Consider the following 19,259-nt stretch of genomic DNA (forward strand, 5'->3'; position numbering starts at 1 on the left):
TATTACAGTAGTTCAGGCTGGAGGTAAAAGGTGGGTATTTAGGGAACAGGAAGAAGAGACTTGCCAATGTAGGATCAATAGGCCTGGTCAGATTATATGTGATGAAAATTATGAGGGATTGCTTTCCCTGTTCTGTCATTCATCACAGTACTGAATTATTGAAAAAGGAAAGGGAAATGCTCAAATCCCTTGCCATCTCATTGATTAGATCCCCAGTGAAAACTGGGAGTATTTTTTCTTTCCATGGAGAATTGGGAGGAAGATGTGTTTTTAAAGGAATCAGAATATACTTAAAGTCATTTTTAACCTTGAGAGACTCTGGACTCTGGGAAACAATCTGAGGGTTAGAGAAAGGAGGTGAGTGGGAGGATAAGGCAACCAGGTGATGCGTATTAAGGAGGGCAAGTGTTATGAGCAGCACTGGGTGTTATATGCAACACGGAATCATTGAACAGTACATCAAAAACTAATGATGTACTATATGCTGGCTAACTGAACATAATAAAAAAAAAACTCAGAAAAATTATTTTGAAGATTTAAAGGCATAACGTAAACACGAAAGTCATTAATACCAGGGGTTAAAATGCACCAGGCAGGGCCTTGTTGATTTCAGAAGGGGGTAAAGTAACACTTGGGTATATGAGTGAGAAAAGTAACTATCCTTGAGATTATGGCATTCCTATCAGCTGGCTTTCACATAGGCATTAGTACATGGAGTAAAACAGGTGCGCAGAATTTGGTTACTTTTAGAATTTTATCAGACAAAGTGATGACTACTACTCTGGTTGTATTGCTGTATTTGTCCTTCTCCACAGAAGGTGTAGTTGCAACACATGTTACACTAAGGATATAGACCCTCTCTACTTGTCTCTTTCAAGGGAAGAGGAAATAGTGCAAGAAAGTAGGATACTCATGAGCAAGAAAAGACTTATGGAAATAAAAATTAAGAAAAAATAGACTTTTCAAAGAATGGGACAAAGTCAAGTTGATTTTCTAAATGATCTTTGTCATTCTCATTACTCTATCGTTTAGACTAACACTAATATGCATTCACTCACTTATTCATTCACTCAGTAAGAATATGAATTCAGAACTCTCTAGACATCAGTTGGAATTTAAAATGGAAAAGGAAGATTTAGTCCTTAAGAATTTATAATCTATTTGTGAGTAGAAATGAAATATACATATATGAAAAGAAGAGCAAAAAAGTGATTTAAACAAAACCTAATAGTTTCTCCTTGGGAAATGCTTTGGCCATTATTCCTTCTTCATGGCAGGAACCTTGTAATTGGTGGAAGGAACATCGGCACTGTTCCTTTTTTAGAGACCTAGAGTTTCTGGTCATCTCCATCTTCCACTCAACTGTATGTGCACCTTGGCCTCCTGACATATTGAACCCCTTGCCATTGCCTCATCAAAGGAGTTCTTTCATTACCTATAGAGGACTTAAAAATCTGTCTCACTTGGGCCTAGCAAATAGTGCATATTACGTGGTGCGTAATAGATTCCAGTAAAATGCTTTTTGAGGTCATTACAGAAACTCTGCCATATATCAATTAAAGTACTTCAGGTTAAAAAAACTTCTTTAGAAATTTAAATATCCTATCAATAAGTACACAATAAAAATTCCAAGTGTAAGAAATTGAATAGCTTTGGGGACAGTTAAAATATTGACTTTTTCACATCTTGGGCTTTTTATATGCCTCTAATACTTTAAAACCCCCAAACACTTTTTGAGTGTCATTCATGAATCAGAACTATATTAGATGTTTCATATTAGTTTTGAAATATATGGTGTGGAATCCCTGCCATCCCTGGGTACTGTTGTGTACTAGCTGTGATCTTAGGCAAATTGTATAACATTTTGGAGCCTAGCTTCCTCTTCCTCACCTGTGAAGTGAGAATCTTACCTACTGCATTTTTTTACATCTTTATTGAGGTATAATTGGCATACAATAAGCTACATATATTTAAAGTATATAGTTTGGTAAGTTTTGATGTAGGTATACACCAGTGAAGCCACTTCTGCAATCAAGATAATTTGCATATCCATCACTTCTAACAGTTTCTTTCTTAATGTCTCTTCAGAGTTCCTTACTTCTTCCCCTACTTGATCTTTCCCTAACTTTATACCTCGACAATCATTGATATGCTATCACTATAGATTAGTTTGCATTTAAAAAACTTTATGTAAGTGGAGTGATACATTATTCTTTTTTGTCTAGCTTATGTCATTCAGCGTAATTATTTTGAGAGTCACTTGTGTTGTGCTTGTCAATAACTTATTTTTTAAATTGCTGAGTAGTATTTCATTATATGGATATACCACAATTTGATTATACATTCAAGTTCTTTCTAGTTTTTGCTTATTACAAATGAGGCTACTTTGGTCATTGTCTTTGAGTACATATAAGCTTTCTTTATCTTGGATCAATACCTAGGAGTGAAATGAAATGGCTAGATTACATAGATTTCTTTAAAAGAACTGCTAATTGTCTTCAAAGAAGCAGTTGCATCATTTTACACTTCTTTCTTTTTTTCTTTTTTTTTTTTTTAAGATTTTATTTATTTATTTTGAGAGAGAGAGAGAGAGTGAGTGAGGGAGAGCATGAGCAGGGTTAGAGGCAGAGGGAGAGGAAAAAGTAGGCTCCCGAATGAACAGGGAGCCTGATGCAGGGTTCAATCCCAGGACCTTGGGATCATGACAGGAGCCCAAGGCCGATGCTTGACCTAACAGACTGAGACACCCAGGTGCCACACTCCCACCCCGATTTTACATTTCTAACGGCAGTGTGTGAGAGTTACAGTTGCCCAGATCCTTATTAATGCTTTGTATGTTTAGTCTTCAATTTTGGCCATGCAAGTGGCTTATAGTGGTATCTCACTATAGTTTTCATTTGTAGTTCCATAATAACTGACGATGTTAAGCATCTTTTTATGTGGTTATTTGCCATCCATCTACCTTTTTAAAGTGTCTTTTAAATATTTTGCTGGTTTTTTTTGATTGGTTGTCTTCTTTTTTATTGAGTTGTAATGGTTTTTATATATTCTAAATTACAAGTTATTTATTGGGTATATGTTTTGCACATATTTTCTACTAGTTTTTGGCTTGCTTTGTAACTTTAAGTGTCCTGAAGAGTGAAAGTTTTAGATCTTGATGAAATCCAATTTATTATTTTATTTTGAATTTCATGTTTTTTGTGTCACTTTAATACATTTTTGCAAAACCCAAAGTCACAAAGATTTTTCCCTTTGTGTTGTTTTAGAAGTTTAATAGTTTAAGCTTTTATTTTTCAAAAAAATAGTTTATTTATTGGGGCGCCTGGGTGGCTCAGTAGTTTGGGCTGCTGCCTTCGGCTCGGGTCATGATCTCAGGGTCCTGGGATCAAGCCCCGCATCAGGCTCCTTGCTCCGCAGGAAGCCTGCTTCCCTCTCTCTCTCCCTCTATCTCTCTGCCTGCCTCTCTGCCTACTTGTGATCTCTGTCAAATAAATAAATAAAATCTTTAAAAAAAAAAAGTTTATTTATTTATTTGACAGAGAGACAGATAGCAAGAGAAGGAACAGAAGCAGAGGGAATAGGAGAGGGAGAAGCATGTTCCTCCATGAAACAGGGAGCCTGATGTGGGGCTCAATCCCAGGACCCTGGGTCATGACCTGAGTTGAAGGCAGACTCTTAACAAATGACCACCCTGACACCCCTAATTTAAACTTTTAATTGAGGTCTGTGATTCATTTTGAGCTAATTTTGGTAGTGGAGTAAGATACAGTTTGAGGTTTATATTTTTGCTTATGGCTGTCCTTTCCCCATTAAATTGCCTTGGCACTTTCGTTGGTAATCAATTGATCATATACAAATAGGTTTATTTCTGGAGTCTCTGTTTTCTTCCATTTATCTAGTTGTCTATTTTTTTATGCCACAATCTTGATTACTTGATTACTGTAGCCTCATGGAATGAGTTGGGAAGTATTCCCTTTTCTTCAAATCTCCCGAAGAGTTTGTGTACAATAGGTATTATTCTTTTTGAATACTTAAAAGAGTTCACTAATGAAGCCATCCGTGCTTGGAGTTTTCTTCTGGGAAGATTTTTAATTGAAAATTCAATTTCTTTACTAGGTATAGGGCAATTTATGTTATCTATTTCATCTGAGTTATGGACCTTATTTAAGAGCATTTCATCTAAGTATTTAAATTTATTGGCATAGAGTTGTTCTTAATATTTTCTATCCTGTTAAGATCTGTATAATCTTTAGTGATGTCTCTTATTTCTAATATAAGAATGTAAATATAACATATCAAAATTTAATATTGCTCTTTTGTTTTCTATTTTAGTGATTTTTTTATCCTTATTATTTCCTTTTCTCCATATACTTCAGGTTTAATTTGCTCTTCTTTTTCTCGTTACTTAAGGTGAAAGCTGAGATCATTAATTTGAGACCTTTTCTGATATAGGTATTAGTACTACAAATTTACTTTTAAGTACTGCATTAGCTGCATTCCATAAATTTTGATATGTGGTATTTTCAATTTTATTCAGTCCAAAATAATTTCTAATTTTCTTTTTGGTTTTTACCTTGATCTGTGGGTCATTTACAAGTATTATTTTATTTTCTAATATTTAAAGATTTTTCTGGATATCTTTCTGTTATTTAATTCCTAATTATTTTATTGGGTGTTAAGTTCAATAAAGTTCTATAAATGTAAATTAGGTACAGTTGGTTGATACTATTGTGCAGATCTTCTATATCCTACTGATTTTTTGTCTACTTGGTCTATCATTACCTGAAAGAGATATTGAAAACTCTGATTATAATTCTCCTTGAAATTTGATTAATTTTTCTTTCTTGTATTTACTTATTTTTAAAAATATTTATTTATTTATTTGGGGGAGGGGCAGAGAGATAATTTCAAACAGACTCCCTGCTGAGCAGGAGAGCTTGGCCAGTTGAGGGGCTCAATTCCATGACCCTGAGATCATGACCTAAACCAAAACAAAGAGATGCTCAACCAACTGAGCCACCCAGGTGCCTTATATTTAGAAGCTCTACTAAGTTGATGGATGTTTAGGGTCATTATATCCTCCTAATGAATTGACCCCTTTATCATTGTACAAGGATCCCTTTATCTCTAGTAATATCCTTTGCTCTGAAATCTACTTTGCCTGATGGCCACTGCAGCTTTCTTTTTATTAGTGGCAGTATGAGTAACATATTTTCCATCTTTTCAAGTATGGTGTCTTCATTTTTGATGTGAATTTCTTGTAGACTGCATGCAGTTGAGTCTTGCTTTTTATCCAATATGACAATTTTCCCCTTTTAATTTGGATATTTAGATCATTTACACTTAATGTAATTATTGATGTGATTGAGTTTAAATACATGATCTGCTCTTTGCTTTCTATTTGTACCATCTGTTCATTGTTCCCTTTTCCTGTTTTCTCTTAATTTATAGAGAATTTTTTAATGATTTCACTTAAAATTCTTTGTTGGCTTATTACTTTTAATTTTTTGTTTTAATTACATATTAGTGGTTGCTTTAGAATTTAGAACAACCCTATATAATTTATCATAGTCTTATTTCAAGTAATATTATCCAACTTCACATATGGCTAAGAATGTTACAATAGTATACCTATATTTCTCCCTCCTAGTCTTTGTGCTATTGTCATGCACATTACTTCTGCATGTGTTATAAACTTAAAAATAATTATTTTTGCTTTGAAGATATTTAAAAAACAAGAAAGTCTTTCATACTTACCACATATTTACCATTTTCAGGGCACTTATTCCTTTGTGTAGATTCAATTTCCATTTGGTAACTTTACCTTCTTCCTGAAGAACTTTTTAAAGATATATTTATTTTGGGGGGAGGGAGAGAAAGAGAGAGAGCATAGGGGGAGGGGTAGAAGAAGAGAGGGAGTGAGAGAAGCAATGTCAAGCAGACTCTTTGCTGAATGAAGACATGGGGCTCGATCTCACCACTCCAAGATCATGACCTGAGTTAAAATCAGGAGTTGGATGCATAACTTACTAAACCATCCAGGTGCCCCTCTGCTTTTGTGTTTCAAAATCTTTATTTTGCTATGTATAGAATTTTTAGATTCACTTTTTGTTGTTCAGTAATTTAAAGATATTGATCCATTGGCTTTGGCTTGTATTGTTTTTTTTTTTTTTGTATTGTTTTTAAAAAGAAGTCAGAGGGGTGCCTGGGTGGCTCAGTGGATTAAAGCCTCTGCCTTTGGCTCAGGTCATGATCCCAGGGTCCTGGGATTGAGCCCTGCATCTGGCTCTCTGCTCAGCAGGAAGCCTGCTTCCTCCTCTCTCTTTCTCTGCCTGCTTCTCTGCCTGCTTGTGATCTCTATCTGTCAAATAAATAAATAAAATCTTTAAAAAAAATAAAAAGAAGTCAGATATAATTGTTCTATATGTTTCTCTGTATGTGATGTATCATTTTCCTTGGCTAACTTAAGGATTTTCTTTTTGTCCCTTGTTGTAAGCAAGTTGATTACTATATGCCTTAGTGCAGTTTTATTAATGTTTCTTGAGCTCAGAGTATTTTGAATTATTCTATCTGTGGCTTATAGTTATTGTCACATCTGGAAAATTTGCAGCCATTATTTCTTCAGAATTTTTTTGTTTACTCCTATTCTTTGTGGAGTCCAATTACACATAGATTAAGTAGCTAGAAGATGTTCTGCAGTTCATGGATTCTGTTCACATTTTTTCATCTTATTTTTTTCCACTCTATTTTATTTTGGATTGTTTCTCTTGATAAGTCTTCAAGTTCATTTGTCTTGTCATGCAGTGTCTAATCTGCTTTTAATTTTACCCAGTATATTTTTCATCTTAGACATTGAATTTTTTTATTTCTGGAAGTTTAGCTTGAGTCTCTGTAATATATTCAATATTCTGCTTAAAGGTTCAGTCTTTCTTTTAGTTCAATGAATAAATAGAATGCAGCCATAACTGTTTTAATATCCTTGTGTGCTCATTTTCATCTTTGTTATTTCTGGGTTAGTTTTAATTGATTGACTTTTCTCCTCATTATGGATTGTATGTTCCTTCTTCTGTGTATGGCTGCTAATTTTTTATTGGATGGCAGCTCTTTACCTTCTTGAGTACTAAATGTTTCTATAGTCTTATAAATATTTTTGGACTTACTTTCTGGTATGCAGTTAAGGTACTTGGAAACCTTGATCTTTTCAAAGCTTGCTTTTAAGCTCTGTCAGTTGGAACTACTATAGCCTTTAGGATTAATTATCTTCACTACTGAGGTAATACTGCTCTGAGTACTTTGACAAATGCTTCTTGTGTTATGAAATTTTATACTTTTGATGATGGAAGAATGAACCATTCTTAGCTTTATGTGGGTTCTGGGGATTGTTCTCTCTGTTCCTTTTAAGTGTATCTTTCCCTAACCTTGGTTAGTTTCCTCACACACATGATCTGCTCAGTAATTGGCTAAATTTTATTTCTGTAAGTCTATGTGTAGGTCTCTCTCCTATTACTCTGTCCTATCAACTATAACCACCTTGGCCTTCTAGACTCCCAGTTTCATCTTCTTAACTCACCGAGACCATTAGGCTCTGCCTTTGTGCACTGTGGGTAATTCCTTTCTTCATGTGATAAGCTGGGACAACCATAGGGGTAACCTCATTTTTTTTCCCCTTAGGAATCATTGTTCATCATTGCTTGATGTCCAGTATCTGAAAACTGTGTTTTCTTATATTTTGTCTGTCCCCCACCAGCTGTGTAAGTCACAAGGGTAAATCCAGTCCCTATTCGTCCATCTTGATCGGAAGCAGAATTCTCCATATTTTCCAAAAAAAATTGCATAATATATATTGAATATAAATTAGATATGAGTGTTTCTCATACAGAAAATATTAAATAATAGATGGTAACTATTGCTATTTCTTTGCCTGCATCCTGTTAATCAATAAAACTTTATTATATATATCACCTTCTATGTGAAGCCTTTCTGGACTACTACCACCCAGATGATTTACTACTCTTCAATTTTTGTACCATATCACTTAGATATTTTTTTACATTTATTGTGACACAAATCTATGTTATAAGTTTTTGTTTACTTATCTTTCTTTGTGGTATATTGTAAGGTTTTAGACAAAAAAGTCTATCTTATTTATCTATCCGTAGTTTCTAGCATATAGTAAATTCTTAGATATTTGTTGCATAAATGATAATCAAGAGTGTCTTACACCTTTTTTGAAATAGTCAGGGGTAGACTTTTTGGTTGGGAAGAACAGAGAGGTGGTTTAAGGATATGAGAACATTTGAGCAGAATGAAAGCAGAGAGTAAGATTTTGGGGATCCAGAGAGCAGCATGAGAGCAAGAGGTGGTTTTTTGAAGCTGGTAATATATAATATTAATACTAATGCTACTACTATTGCCACTAGTAGTAGCTGTAAATTTCCTACAAATGTGAGAGAGATAGGGGGTATAGAATGGAGAATGGAAAAGACATACTGTAGTGTCAGTGAAACCATTTTGTGATTACATTGTTGTAATGTCAATGATAACATTGGTAACGGTATATAAATATATATTGTGTGAATCAGTTTAACTTGAGTTGTTGTTATAGAGGCTTTTAAACAAACTGCTGAGAACACAACATAGTTTTGGGAATAGGTAAAATTTAGACAGAAGTAGTAGGAATGGATTAACTGAGAAGAAGCAGATGGGGATTCTAGATAGTGAAGAATAACATAAATGCAAAAATAGTATAGGCCATAAATAAGTGTAATATAGCTGAAAGAACAATTGGACTTTGGAGTTGGGTTCATAGGGCTTTACTCTCATCACCACTTGGTGGGACTCCAGACAAATTCCTTTGCCTATTTGAAACTCAGTCCCCTCATCTATAAAATGGGTGTGTTTGTTGGGAAGATTATATGATGCATAGAGAACATTTATTTTATATCTGGCATAGTGGGTCCAATAATGATTAGTTTCTTCTTTTTAGACATTCTATATCTTCTGATGAGGAAAGAAAAATGCTTCAAGAAGAACTTTGTGACCCCTCATCACTTTGTATAAGAGCCCAGGTATAATATATATAATTTATGAGTATAACAAATGTTCCCATTTATTTCCTATTTCCATGGCAAATGAAGATTGCATTGTATTTTTGTGATCCAATACTAAGGCTTAGGTAACTTTAATGCTCAGTACTTTCACATCTTCTACTTTTAAGTTATATTTAAAACTATTGGGATTATTGGCTAAACTTTACATACTAATTAAACCATTTTACGATCACAATTCAATGTTTTTCAGAAATGCTTCTATTTATAAGGGACATACATATATAATAAAGGATTAGGAAGAGCAGTATCAGAAACCCTAAATTTTCCCAAATCTTGAATCAATTTACATTTATTTATTTATTTATTTAGGTATAATTGATGTATAATATTATATTAGTTTCAGGTGTAAGCTTTTTTAATGAATAAAATTAGTTTTGATTTCAAAAAGAAGTGATATAAGATACACAGAAGTGATGTAGGATACAAAGTAAAGTTTAGAAACCTTTGACTTTAAAAAATAATCATCCTTTAAGTATCCATTCATCTTATATAAGACCTTATATAAAACCACTATTAATGTGCACTTACAAAAATATTTTGGATACATAGAGATTTTAAAAGTGATTTAGCATAAATAATCTAGAAAACAGAGAAATCTTTTTATTTCTTCATTGAAGAAAAAATTCAGGACTAGTTAATTAACTCTGTATTTGTGTAAGAGAACTAAAGAATTTACACAGTTAATAGAATAAAAAATGATAAATCATAATAGTTTGGGAGCCAATTTTTAGCACTGTTTTGGGCTCTTGAATACGTACATTAACATATACAATTCATAGGTGTAGTACGTACTTTTGTCGATCCTGAAGGGAAACCACTTCTTGTCAACTGCTGGGTGCTGAGTTGACAAGGATCTAGCATGGGGTGGCATCTGGCTTCATCTGCCCCCTTTGTTATAGATTGGTTCTTTGCATTTGTGAACCTTCCATTGACCTTGATGATAGTTTGCTTGGTTGAGAGTTACTTTATTTTTAGCTTAAAACATTTTGCCCTACGATGCTTGTAAACACGTTGAAAGACTTACACAGAAGGTAAGGTATTCATGAAGGTATTCATTTTGATGAATCACACAAAACTCCTCTATAGGGCATGAACTGAAACTGAGGAGCTGACAATGTTAATAATTCAGCATTTGGTGGTATTGTGGGTATTAATGCATTTATAGTTCAGCTTGGCAAACCTTGGCCCAATCACATGCAAAAATGAGTTCAGTTGTCTCATTTTAGTTTCTGATGAGTATGTTTCATACTTTTTTTCAGTCTGTACATGTGATAGAGAAAATACAGTCTCCCCTTAGAAATGTAAGGTCCATAGGCCACATGACTATATGTTGTAGAATTAAAAAATATGTATTATAATAAATTGCCATCTTGATTTAATGAAAATAATGTTAGGAATTTTTATATTACATTATGGCTGATTTGGGATATTTTAATTGACCATTTATTTAAAATTTCAAGGTGAAGTACCTATTTTGGTATTACAAGTAAACATTTAAAACCTAACTTTAAATAACCAGTAAATTTATATACTTTATGCAGGTAAACTTTATAAAAAATTTATCAGAAAAATCAAAACATGTTAATAATAATAAGTAGTTATAATAGCTAAGTATATTCAGTATTTAGGACTCAAAGTTATTTTACAGAAAGTACTTTCATGGGGGAAATATATGTATTTTCTTGTATTAAAATGCCATAGGAGTGACACAGTTTCTATTAAATTATTAGTAACTCCAGGACGCACCTCATAATTTGTTTGGCCTAGAAACAGTATGTCAATGACTGAAGTAGAAGGATCCTGCTCCTTAAAATTTGGTTGCTTGTTGAACTGTCTGAATAGTTTATGTCTGTCTGGCATATACCAAATGTATCTTACAATTTCAAAGGAGTTATTTTTAGTTATCTAATACAGCCTCTTTGGGACTGACATAACCACTTTTTTGTCAGATTTCCTTTTTTTAAGGATGTAAATGAAAAATTTAAATTTTCATATAAGCAGAAAGTTTATTATTTGGTCCTTGCAGTATTTGTGTCCATATTTTTACCTAGAAATCCTTATTATGGTGTTCAAGTTGAGTTACAAGGAGGAAAAGCTTATAAATTTAAAATAACCTTTTGTGGTGATAAGATGTGGTTTACAGTACTTGGTGGAAGACACTGACTTAAAACTGAAAGGAAATAAATAAATGTAATTTAATTGTAATTAAATCATAAATAAATCAAATGGAGACTATTTTGTTTTGGCTGCTTTTAAAGCTGATTTTAACTTTTAATGAATTTCAGCATAGTCAGAAACTTATATCTCAATATTATATTTTCACTAACATAAATCTTTGAATGGGAAATTATGTCCATATGGGGGTTAATGATGGTAATTAGCCACCTTTGTCATGAAACAGTTCCTTTTGATCTTACGTAAAAATCTCCATAGTTCTCTTGGTAAGTATTTAGATTTTTAAAAAAATATGAATTAAAAAGAAAAAAAAAACGCTACAAAAATCTTGCCAAAAAATGGATCATACATAAGATCTGAAAATAAGTAGAAAAGAATTAGATGTATATTTTAGATAGCAGATTAGATCCATTCAGTGAATTTTCGGATTGTCTTTATTATGCTATGGTAATAATAAATGGCATTGTGCTACAAGCTTCGTAATAAAAATGGAATAGATTTTAAACCACAAACTAGTAACTTAAGCTTAATTTTTCTACACTTCTGTATCACTTGCAAAAGAGAATGTACTACATCTCTGTGAACAACCTAAATTTCTCTTGCCCTGGGAAATCATAAAGTCCAACTTGGCTTTTGACACAGTCTAAGCTACCTGGATTAGGTAAAACTGGTCTTAAAAGAGAAAAATTGGAGACTCAGCAAACCCTAGCAAATATTTTGACACACTCTTGGAGCTGATAAGAGTCACCATAAATTTAAACATTACCTTTCCTAGCACAGAAACTTCACTAATAAATGGCTTTGAATATTTTATGAATGATTGAGGATCCTGTTTGCTAATAAGTCCTCTGGAAGCTGTGACTTTTTAGGGATGGTTTTGCTTTTGGAGGAAGGAGTGTTAAAGAGAAGGTACTGATGAGGTGTCATATAATTTTACAAGTTGCATAACTGCTTTTAACTATGAAACTATCTCTGATTAAAATAACAATTGAGCTCATAATTTTTTTCTGAACAGCTGCTGCTACAGGGGGTCATTACCTTGGAGAGCTTGAAAATAATCGTACTCCTTGTACATGAGTTATGTAGTCTTGTGTTTTACAGCAAAGCACAAAGTTTAAAGCCTATAGAAGAATGTTATTTGAAAGCTGTCAAACCATGTTAAAAAAGACTGCATCGTCAAAAGGCCCTGGTGGCCACGATTCTGCATGTAGCCTTGTCTTATTCATTATAAAATGCATGTTTATAAAGTTCCACAGAGCATCCAATTCCCAATTCACTTATATCAGCAAGACTTAACTTGCTCATTAATCTAAATTCTTTTGCAACTTTAATCTACATGTTTAATTAATCATAAAATGAGGCGGTAAGTAATTTCAGCAATGTGTGGCTTGTTATCAGATGCATTTAATCACTCTTCTGTGAGCTCATTTGGAAACACCTGAAGATGTCGAGTGCAGTTTGAATAAGCATAAATTATTCTTTGTCAGTGTACTTCACTCAACTAATAAGACATTAATTTAAAAGGCACTGTTTGTCATTTTTAGATCTTTACCAATATTTTTAGCTTAGCAATATAACTCTAATTGTATATATGATTCACAACTAGTGCCCGACATAGGAAAGGGTAAGAGTTTAATTCATTTTTCTTATTTACATGTAATTATGTCATGTAATCTTAGTTTTTAATGAGGATTAACCATCTTGTAAGTATTCATATGCTTTTGGAATAAGGTACTAATGAATTATAGTTGGAAAAATTATTTGTTGGTACAAAGGCTTGTGATTCCTTGTTTCTTGCCTATGTTAGGTCTGAAAGTACTTGAGGTTTGGGAGAGGGCATTTATTTGAGGATACAGGTACTGCACAGAGGTTATATCATGCAGATGTTATCCTTAAAAAAATCCAAGTAACATAGCTACGTTCAGCTATCTCAGATAATAACATATGTAGTCCTTGTATAGGACCAGATAGCCTAAAATAATGACAGTTCCATTTTTCCACAGTCTCTTTAACAGTATTGCACAGTTGATGATAGCATTTTTTAAAAAGGCAAAACCCAAGAACAACAATAACAAAAACCCTCGCATAGTTTCAGAGAAAAAAAAATTCACAAGAGCTGAATGGGTTATATATCTCAATGTCAGGAGTATAGGAATAAAAATTGCATTTTATAGGATGTCATCACCTGTCCTGTTTATGCCATGAGAGTAGTGACATACGGTAAGAATAATTATCTCAGTGAAAACAAATTTATTTACCTGCCGTGGAGCATGCCTGTTCATCTTACTCATGAACTCATCTCACTCATGTGCTATCTATGGATTGTCAGCAGTGAGCTAGAGGGCATGATTCCTGAAAAGGGAATATTGGTTTGAGCTGAAATATAGCCATATTCTCCATTTTTATTTGATGTGCACATCTCCTGGGCTACTTTTCTTTCTTCAGGGATCCTTTACACTGAGCTAACAGTTATTTATATGTCCATTTCTTGCCCTATGCCTCATGACTATGTAAAAATTTTTCTTCCTGTTTTCCTTTCCAGGGAAAACAAAATCCCAGAAATACTTGTTTGTGTTTTTCAAGTCATACAGGCCGTAGCAGCACATTTCAGTGAAATGCTATTTACCTTGACTTCACTTAAAACACTGTAAGTTGTTTTCTTAGAACCAATGGTGAAAACCTTAACCCCTAAGGCCTTTTTTAGAGTTATCCTTGATTTTTTATTTTTTATAAACATATATTTTTATCCCCAGGGGTACAGGTCTGTGAATCACCAGGTTTACACACTTCACAGCACTCACCAAAGCACATACCCTCCCCAATGTCCATAATCCCACCCCTTTCTCCCAAACCCCCTCCCCCCAGCAACCCTCAGTTTGTTTTGTGAGATTAAGAGTCACTTATGGTTTGTCTCCCTCCCAATCCCATCTTGTTTCATTTATTCTTCTCCCATGTTGCATCACCACTTCCTCATATCAAAAAAAAAAAAAAAAAAAAACATTTCATTTGAGCTTAACTTTCTTAATAAGAATACTTTTTAAATGTTTGAATAATCTTAGTGGATAGACATGTACAGTCTAATATGAAGGCTTGCTGTCAGTTTTTCTTAACAAGAAATCTGAAACTTCCTTTATTCTCCTTCTCCTGGCAAAACTTGAGATAATTTTTCCAAACGGATTTATTTTCTAGTTTGTTGCTTTGGGTGCAAAGATAGAATACTGTGTTCTCCTTCTTTTGTCCCAGCTGATGTGTGAGAGGCCTGACCCATTTCCTATTAGGTCCTTCCACACAAAGACAATGGTTATTTCATGAAATTCTATATGCTAGCTGTAGCTATTTGTCTGTATGATATACTTCAAGAGGAAAATGATAAATTCAGTTCCATACAGCTTTTATACTCTTAGATGTTTGAATATGTGCTTATGTGTATATATATATGTACACACACACACACACACACACATGCACAACGTTACTCCAATTGCATACACACTGACACTTTTGCCCAGTTACAGACAAGGACATACCATTTAACCATGCTTCTTCAGTGGAGATTCTCAGTGGTTTACAACGTACAATACCCAGAATACTGAACTACTATAGTGGGTACAATAGAATGAGTGGGCCTTCCATCCCCCGCTGAACTGACAGAGATGGTTAGGAGGGCTCTGACTTCAAAGCTAATTTATATGACTAACAGACAGCATGCTGGTTAAGGAAGGGATTACTGATGGCTGAGAGGGGTGAGGAAGGATGAATAAGGAACATGTGCAGGGTGGTGTCCACTAACACATGTGCACTGGGGAAAGGTTTGGAAGTCCTGCATGGACATCAGATTCATCAGATGAATGAGAATGTCGCAGTGTAATTGGTTACAGGCAATATTTCTGACTTCATACTACAAGTCTCAATATTCATGTTAAAAATGAGAGAATAATAATATATTCAGCTATGCCCTGTGTTAGCTCAGGAAATGCCTAATACCTTTCTCTCCCCAGTCCCCAACTTGCGAACAAATGGCAAGTAAAATTTTGTTGTAATTTTACTGAAAAATTCATATATTGTTTCCTGCAAACACTTTGATTTATGTGCATCCATTTTTTTTGAATCCAGGCTTTGTGAATATTGTTTGTCTTTCTATAGCAAGCTAGTTTTTCTCAAATCATTTGAAATTGGCTTTTATTAGAAGTTGATTTGGTTATCATATCAGTATAATATATATTTGGTGGTTTTTTAAAAAAAGATTTTATTTATTTAGGAGAGAGAGAGAGAGAGTACATAGTGGGAGAGGGGAAGAAGGGTCAGGGCTTGATCACAGGACCCTAGAATCATGACCTGAGCCTAAGGCAGATGCTTAACTGACTGAGCCACCCAGGCACCACATATTTGGTGGTTTTATGAGAACTTCTTATCTTAGTGGCTCAAAGCTCTTCCCAGATGACATTTTTATAGATCCACATAGCCTTATTCACATATGAAAATAAGGTGTTAGGTTATATGGGTGGTTAAGTGTGTATTTAGTTATTTCTCTGGAACTTGCATGAGAATAGGTTGAGTTATGGTTTTGTTAACTTTCCTAGTGCCCTCAGCTTAGAAAATTTGTGTGTTTTTTAAAGGCAGCATCTGAATCATTTATTGGCAGGAGAACATGGTAATTCATGTAATTTTAGAAACTGTTTATATTTTCTTTCTACGTACATAGTATTGGCATAATTACTGTTCTTATTGGGATCATATTAACAATGTGTTATAGCCACTAATAATCATTTGTTCATACATACTTGCAAGTACTATATTTGAAAATCCCAGACTTCACTAATAGTAAATGAAGAAGTAATATATAATTTTCATTTGCATTCTTTTAAAAAAAGTGTTCTCCACTTTTGTAGCGCATATGACCTATTTAAAAAGGCCGATACCTAATTATCTGATTTTCTAGTATTTCTTTACCCATATCACAAAAAGACATCTCTGAAATAATCATTGGGCTGTACTGGTATTCTCCAACTTACTAATAGATAAAGTTCTGAAAGTTTATTGTTTGGAATTTGGAATTGCTATTCTTATAGAAACCAGATTATAGATGATGGCTTGATTCACTGGGCAACCTACTGATAACTCATTTACCCCATAATGTCTGAATTATACTATTAACAGTACTATGGTAGCTAACTAGTATCTGTTACATGGTTTTGGTATGAAATCTCATTTTGAATCTTGTTTTAATAACATTCTTTTGATGAACTTCTGGTGCTAGGATTTGACTTTTCCTACTTCTACCAGTACACAGCAGTAGAAATAAAACGTTCCTTGAAATAGAATTTTGGGGTGGGGGTGAGACCGACTTCTTGATGTCTCTAGCTATTTAAAGAAAATGATTGGGTATCCTGACTGAAGTAGGAGGGAATTAGTGAACTTGGTGGCCCTGTTGTGTGTCTGTTTTACAAATGAAGGGTATCCCATTGGAGGTGGGATATATATTGATATATATATTGAGAGAGTGAAGGAACACTTTTAAATTTTACACTGATGTGCCAAAGGATGGAGAAGATCAATACTTTTGCTCATTTACCCTGCCTCACAGAATATTCCTAGTATTTTCATTGTATATCTTTTACTTACTCATTTCCACTCTCATAATTTTGGCTTTCAGTTTTTAAGTTGTAGCACCAGTGAGAGTAGTTCGGCTTCTAAGGGGAAAACAATTTTGAAATATATTATTGATTAGATCTTATATAAGGTGAGGTGATACAAGCTTATTGGAAGCAGCTGAGGATGACTCAAAGTTAAATATTCCCAAATACATGACAATTCACCCAAATGAAGACAGTTCATTCCTGTTTAACTACCTTATGTCTTTCAGGTATCAGAAGAAAGTCATATGAAAGTGCAAATAAGTAATGGAAAGTTTATTTGGTTACACATAGAACGTCATCTTGAACCTCAGCAATTGAATCTTATTTATCCTTTTTACTTCAAATCTGGCAAATGATACATTTTTTGATTGCCACAAGGGCAAGTATGAAAAGAAGAGAGTAGTAGGGAGAAAATGAAATAACTGATATTTAAAAGACTCTAAAGATTTATTAGTTTAGAGAAAACAGTTTGATGAGCTACAGGTAAAATAGAATTTTGCTCCCCCCAAAAAATACGTGGCTCAAAGTGGGAGGGAAAAATGCTTGACAATACAAACCATGTCTTTTTCTTAATCTGGAGAGTTTGGGGAAAAAAAGAAACATTTGGTAAAGTGAAAACTCAGCTGACTTCATGCCTACCAAGTGAAAAATCTGATCTTTTATCATCTAAGCACATAGTTGGGTAATTCACAAACAGAACTACCCAGTGTATAGGTTGCAATGGCAAGAAGCCAGCAGTGAAATCAAACTCATAAGCACCCTATAGAAAACCCCTCAAATTACTGCTGTGCTGTTGCCAGCTGTACTGCCAGGGAACAAGAGCTGTACAGATTTCTGTGGAATGACTGGGTTACTTAACACAGCTTGATTGGCTCTGTTCCTACTCCTGTTCTCTTTGGTTGACAGCTGACCACCATACTGGTTTGGTTTGAAATAAGAATGAAGTGAACACAACCACTTACATGCACCTTCCTGTTGTACATTGCTCTCCCACCTGTCACCCAAAACCTCATGCATACTTTATAGACCTTGCAAAAGGAGAGAGAGAGAGAGAGAGAGATAATAGTGTCTTTGAGTAAAGCACTCTGGAAGTGGGTGACACTTTCTAGTTCTTTTATTCCACAAATCCATCAGATCTTTAGAAGAAGAGTTATTTCCATGGTCTTTATTTGTAAGTGCCCAAATTTATTGAATATAAAATGAATGACATCTTAAAGTCTTCTAATGTTGTTAACTTTTTTTCATTTTAAATCATTGCTTTCTTCATGATCCTATAGCTAGAATGGTTATTCAGAAGCCATCTAGTTTCCCTCTTGCCCTTGGATAAACTCTCATAGGTAGCTACTTCTGTCTTACAGTATTTCAAAAAAGAGGATATCAAAGATATCCCAAAGGACCCTAGATGGCTTCAATTGCTACATTTCATGAATTAGAGAAACCTTTGAATGAGCAAGGTGTTTGGATCTTTCCCTGTGACATGAAACCCATGGATTCACATGTTCTAGTTCCCATTAAGTTTAGAGACTTTTAAACTTTTTTTGGAACTGATTTAGAGTAAGGAATAATTTTTTATTTTGACCAAGTATATAATATAATAGGGTTGAAATAAAGTTTTCATGAACAATACTTAAACCCTTAATATGCACAATGTGTTCTATTTTCTCTCTCTTTTTTTTTCTCCTTGCCTTCTCTTCCTTTCCTTCTTCTCTTCCCTTCCATTTTCTCCTTTTCTTTTTAATAAAAAAAAAAATACTAACTGGTACTCAGAAAATTGATTTTATTTACCAACTCAGAGTTTAAAAAACACTGCATTAAAATAAGCAAGCTTTTTTTTCTTTTTAAAGGCTTGATCTTCATGTTCTTTGATCTACCATTGTTTTTGAAGAATTAAGTGTCCTCTAAAGGACACCAATTCCATTGCCTGTTTTGGTAATATTATTAGGAAGATACAGTTTATGTTCCATAGTGGCATATGATCTATTAATAATATCACATGTTAAATGCTTAGTTGTACCAGATTTTGTATTAAATACTTTCTGTTTATTTGTCATGAGAATTTTCTCATGTAATCTTCATAATTATCCTGCCATGTAGAAACTGTTTTTACACCCATTTTTATAGTTGATAAATTTGAGGATCAGAGTTGTGTATTAACTTTTCCAAATCAGTAAATGATAAATCTTCAAATTCAAGGTTGATTGACTCAAGGACCATGCTGTTTCTCTTAACTCTAATAAAATCTTAATTTTGGCTTCAAAAAAAAAATTAAGTGCCTTTGTAAAGAGTCTGTATCACAAAGCAAAGAAAAACAGACTTATGATGATGATTGCTATTTATT

At 33.7% G+C, this 19,259-nt stretch overlaps 1 protein-coding gene across 6 annotated transcripts in view; it reads left to right on the plus strand.

Moving 5' to 3' along the window:
* SOX6 (SRY-box transcription factor 6) overlaps positions 1-19,259 on the plus strand; it is a 609,548-nt gene that overhangs the window by 123,277 nt on the left and 467,012 nt on the right. For 5 of the 6 annotated variants that reach the window (XM_045066197.1, XM_045066194.1, XM_013055862.2 and 2 more), the window contains exon 3: positions 8,987-9,068. The exons of the other annotated variant lie outside the window; for it this stretch is intronic. The gene's annotated coding sequence lies outside the window, so the exon portion shown is untranslated. The remainder of the gene's footprint in view (positions 1-8,986; positions 9,069-19,259) is intronic. 6 annotated transcript variants of the gene reach the window in all.

Source organism: Mustela putorius, unplaced genomic scaffold, assembly GCF_011764305.1.
Source record: "Mustela putorius furo isolate JIRA1106 unplaced genomic scaffold, ASM1176430v1.1 tig00003859_pilon_pilon_pilon, whole genome shotgun sequence".
NCBI classification, from domain to species: domain Eukaryota; kingdom Metazoa; phylum Chordata; class Mammalia; order Carnivora; family Mustelidae; genus Mustela; species Mustela putorius.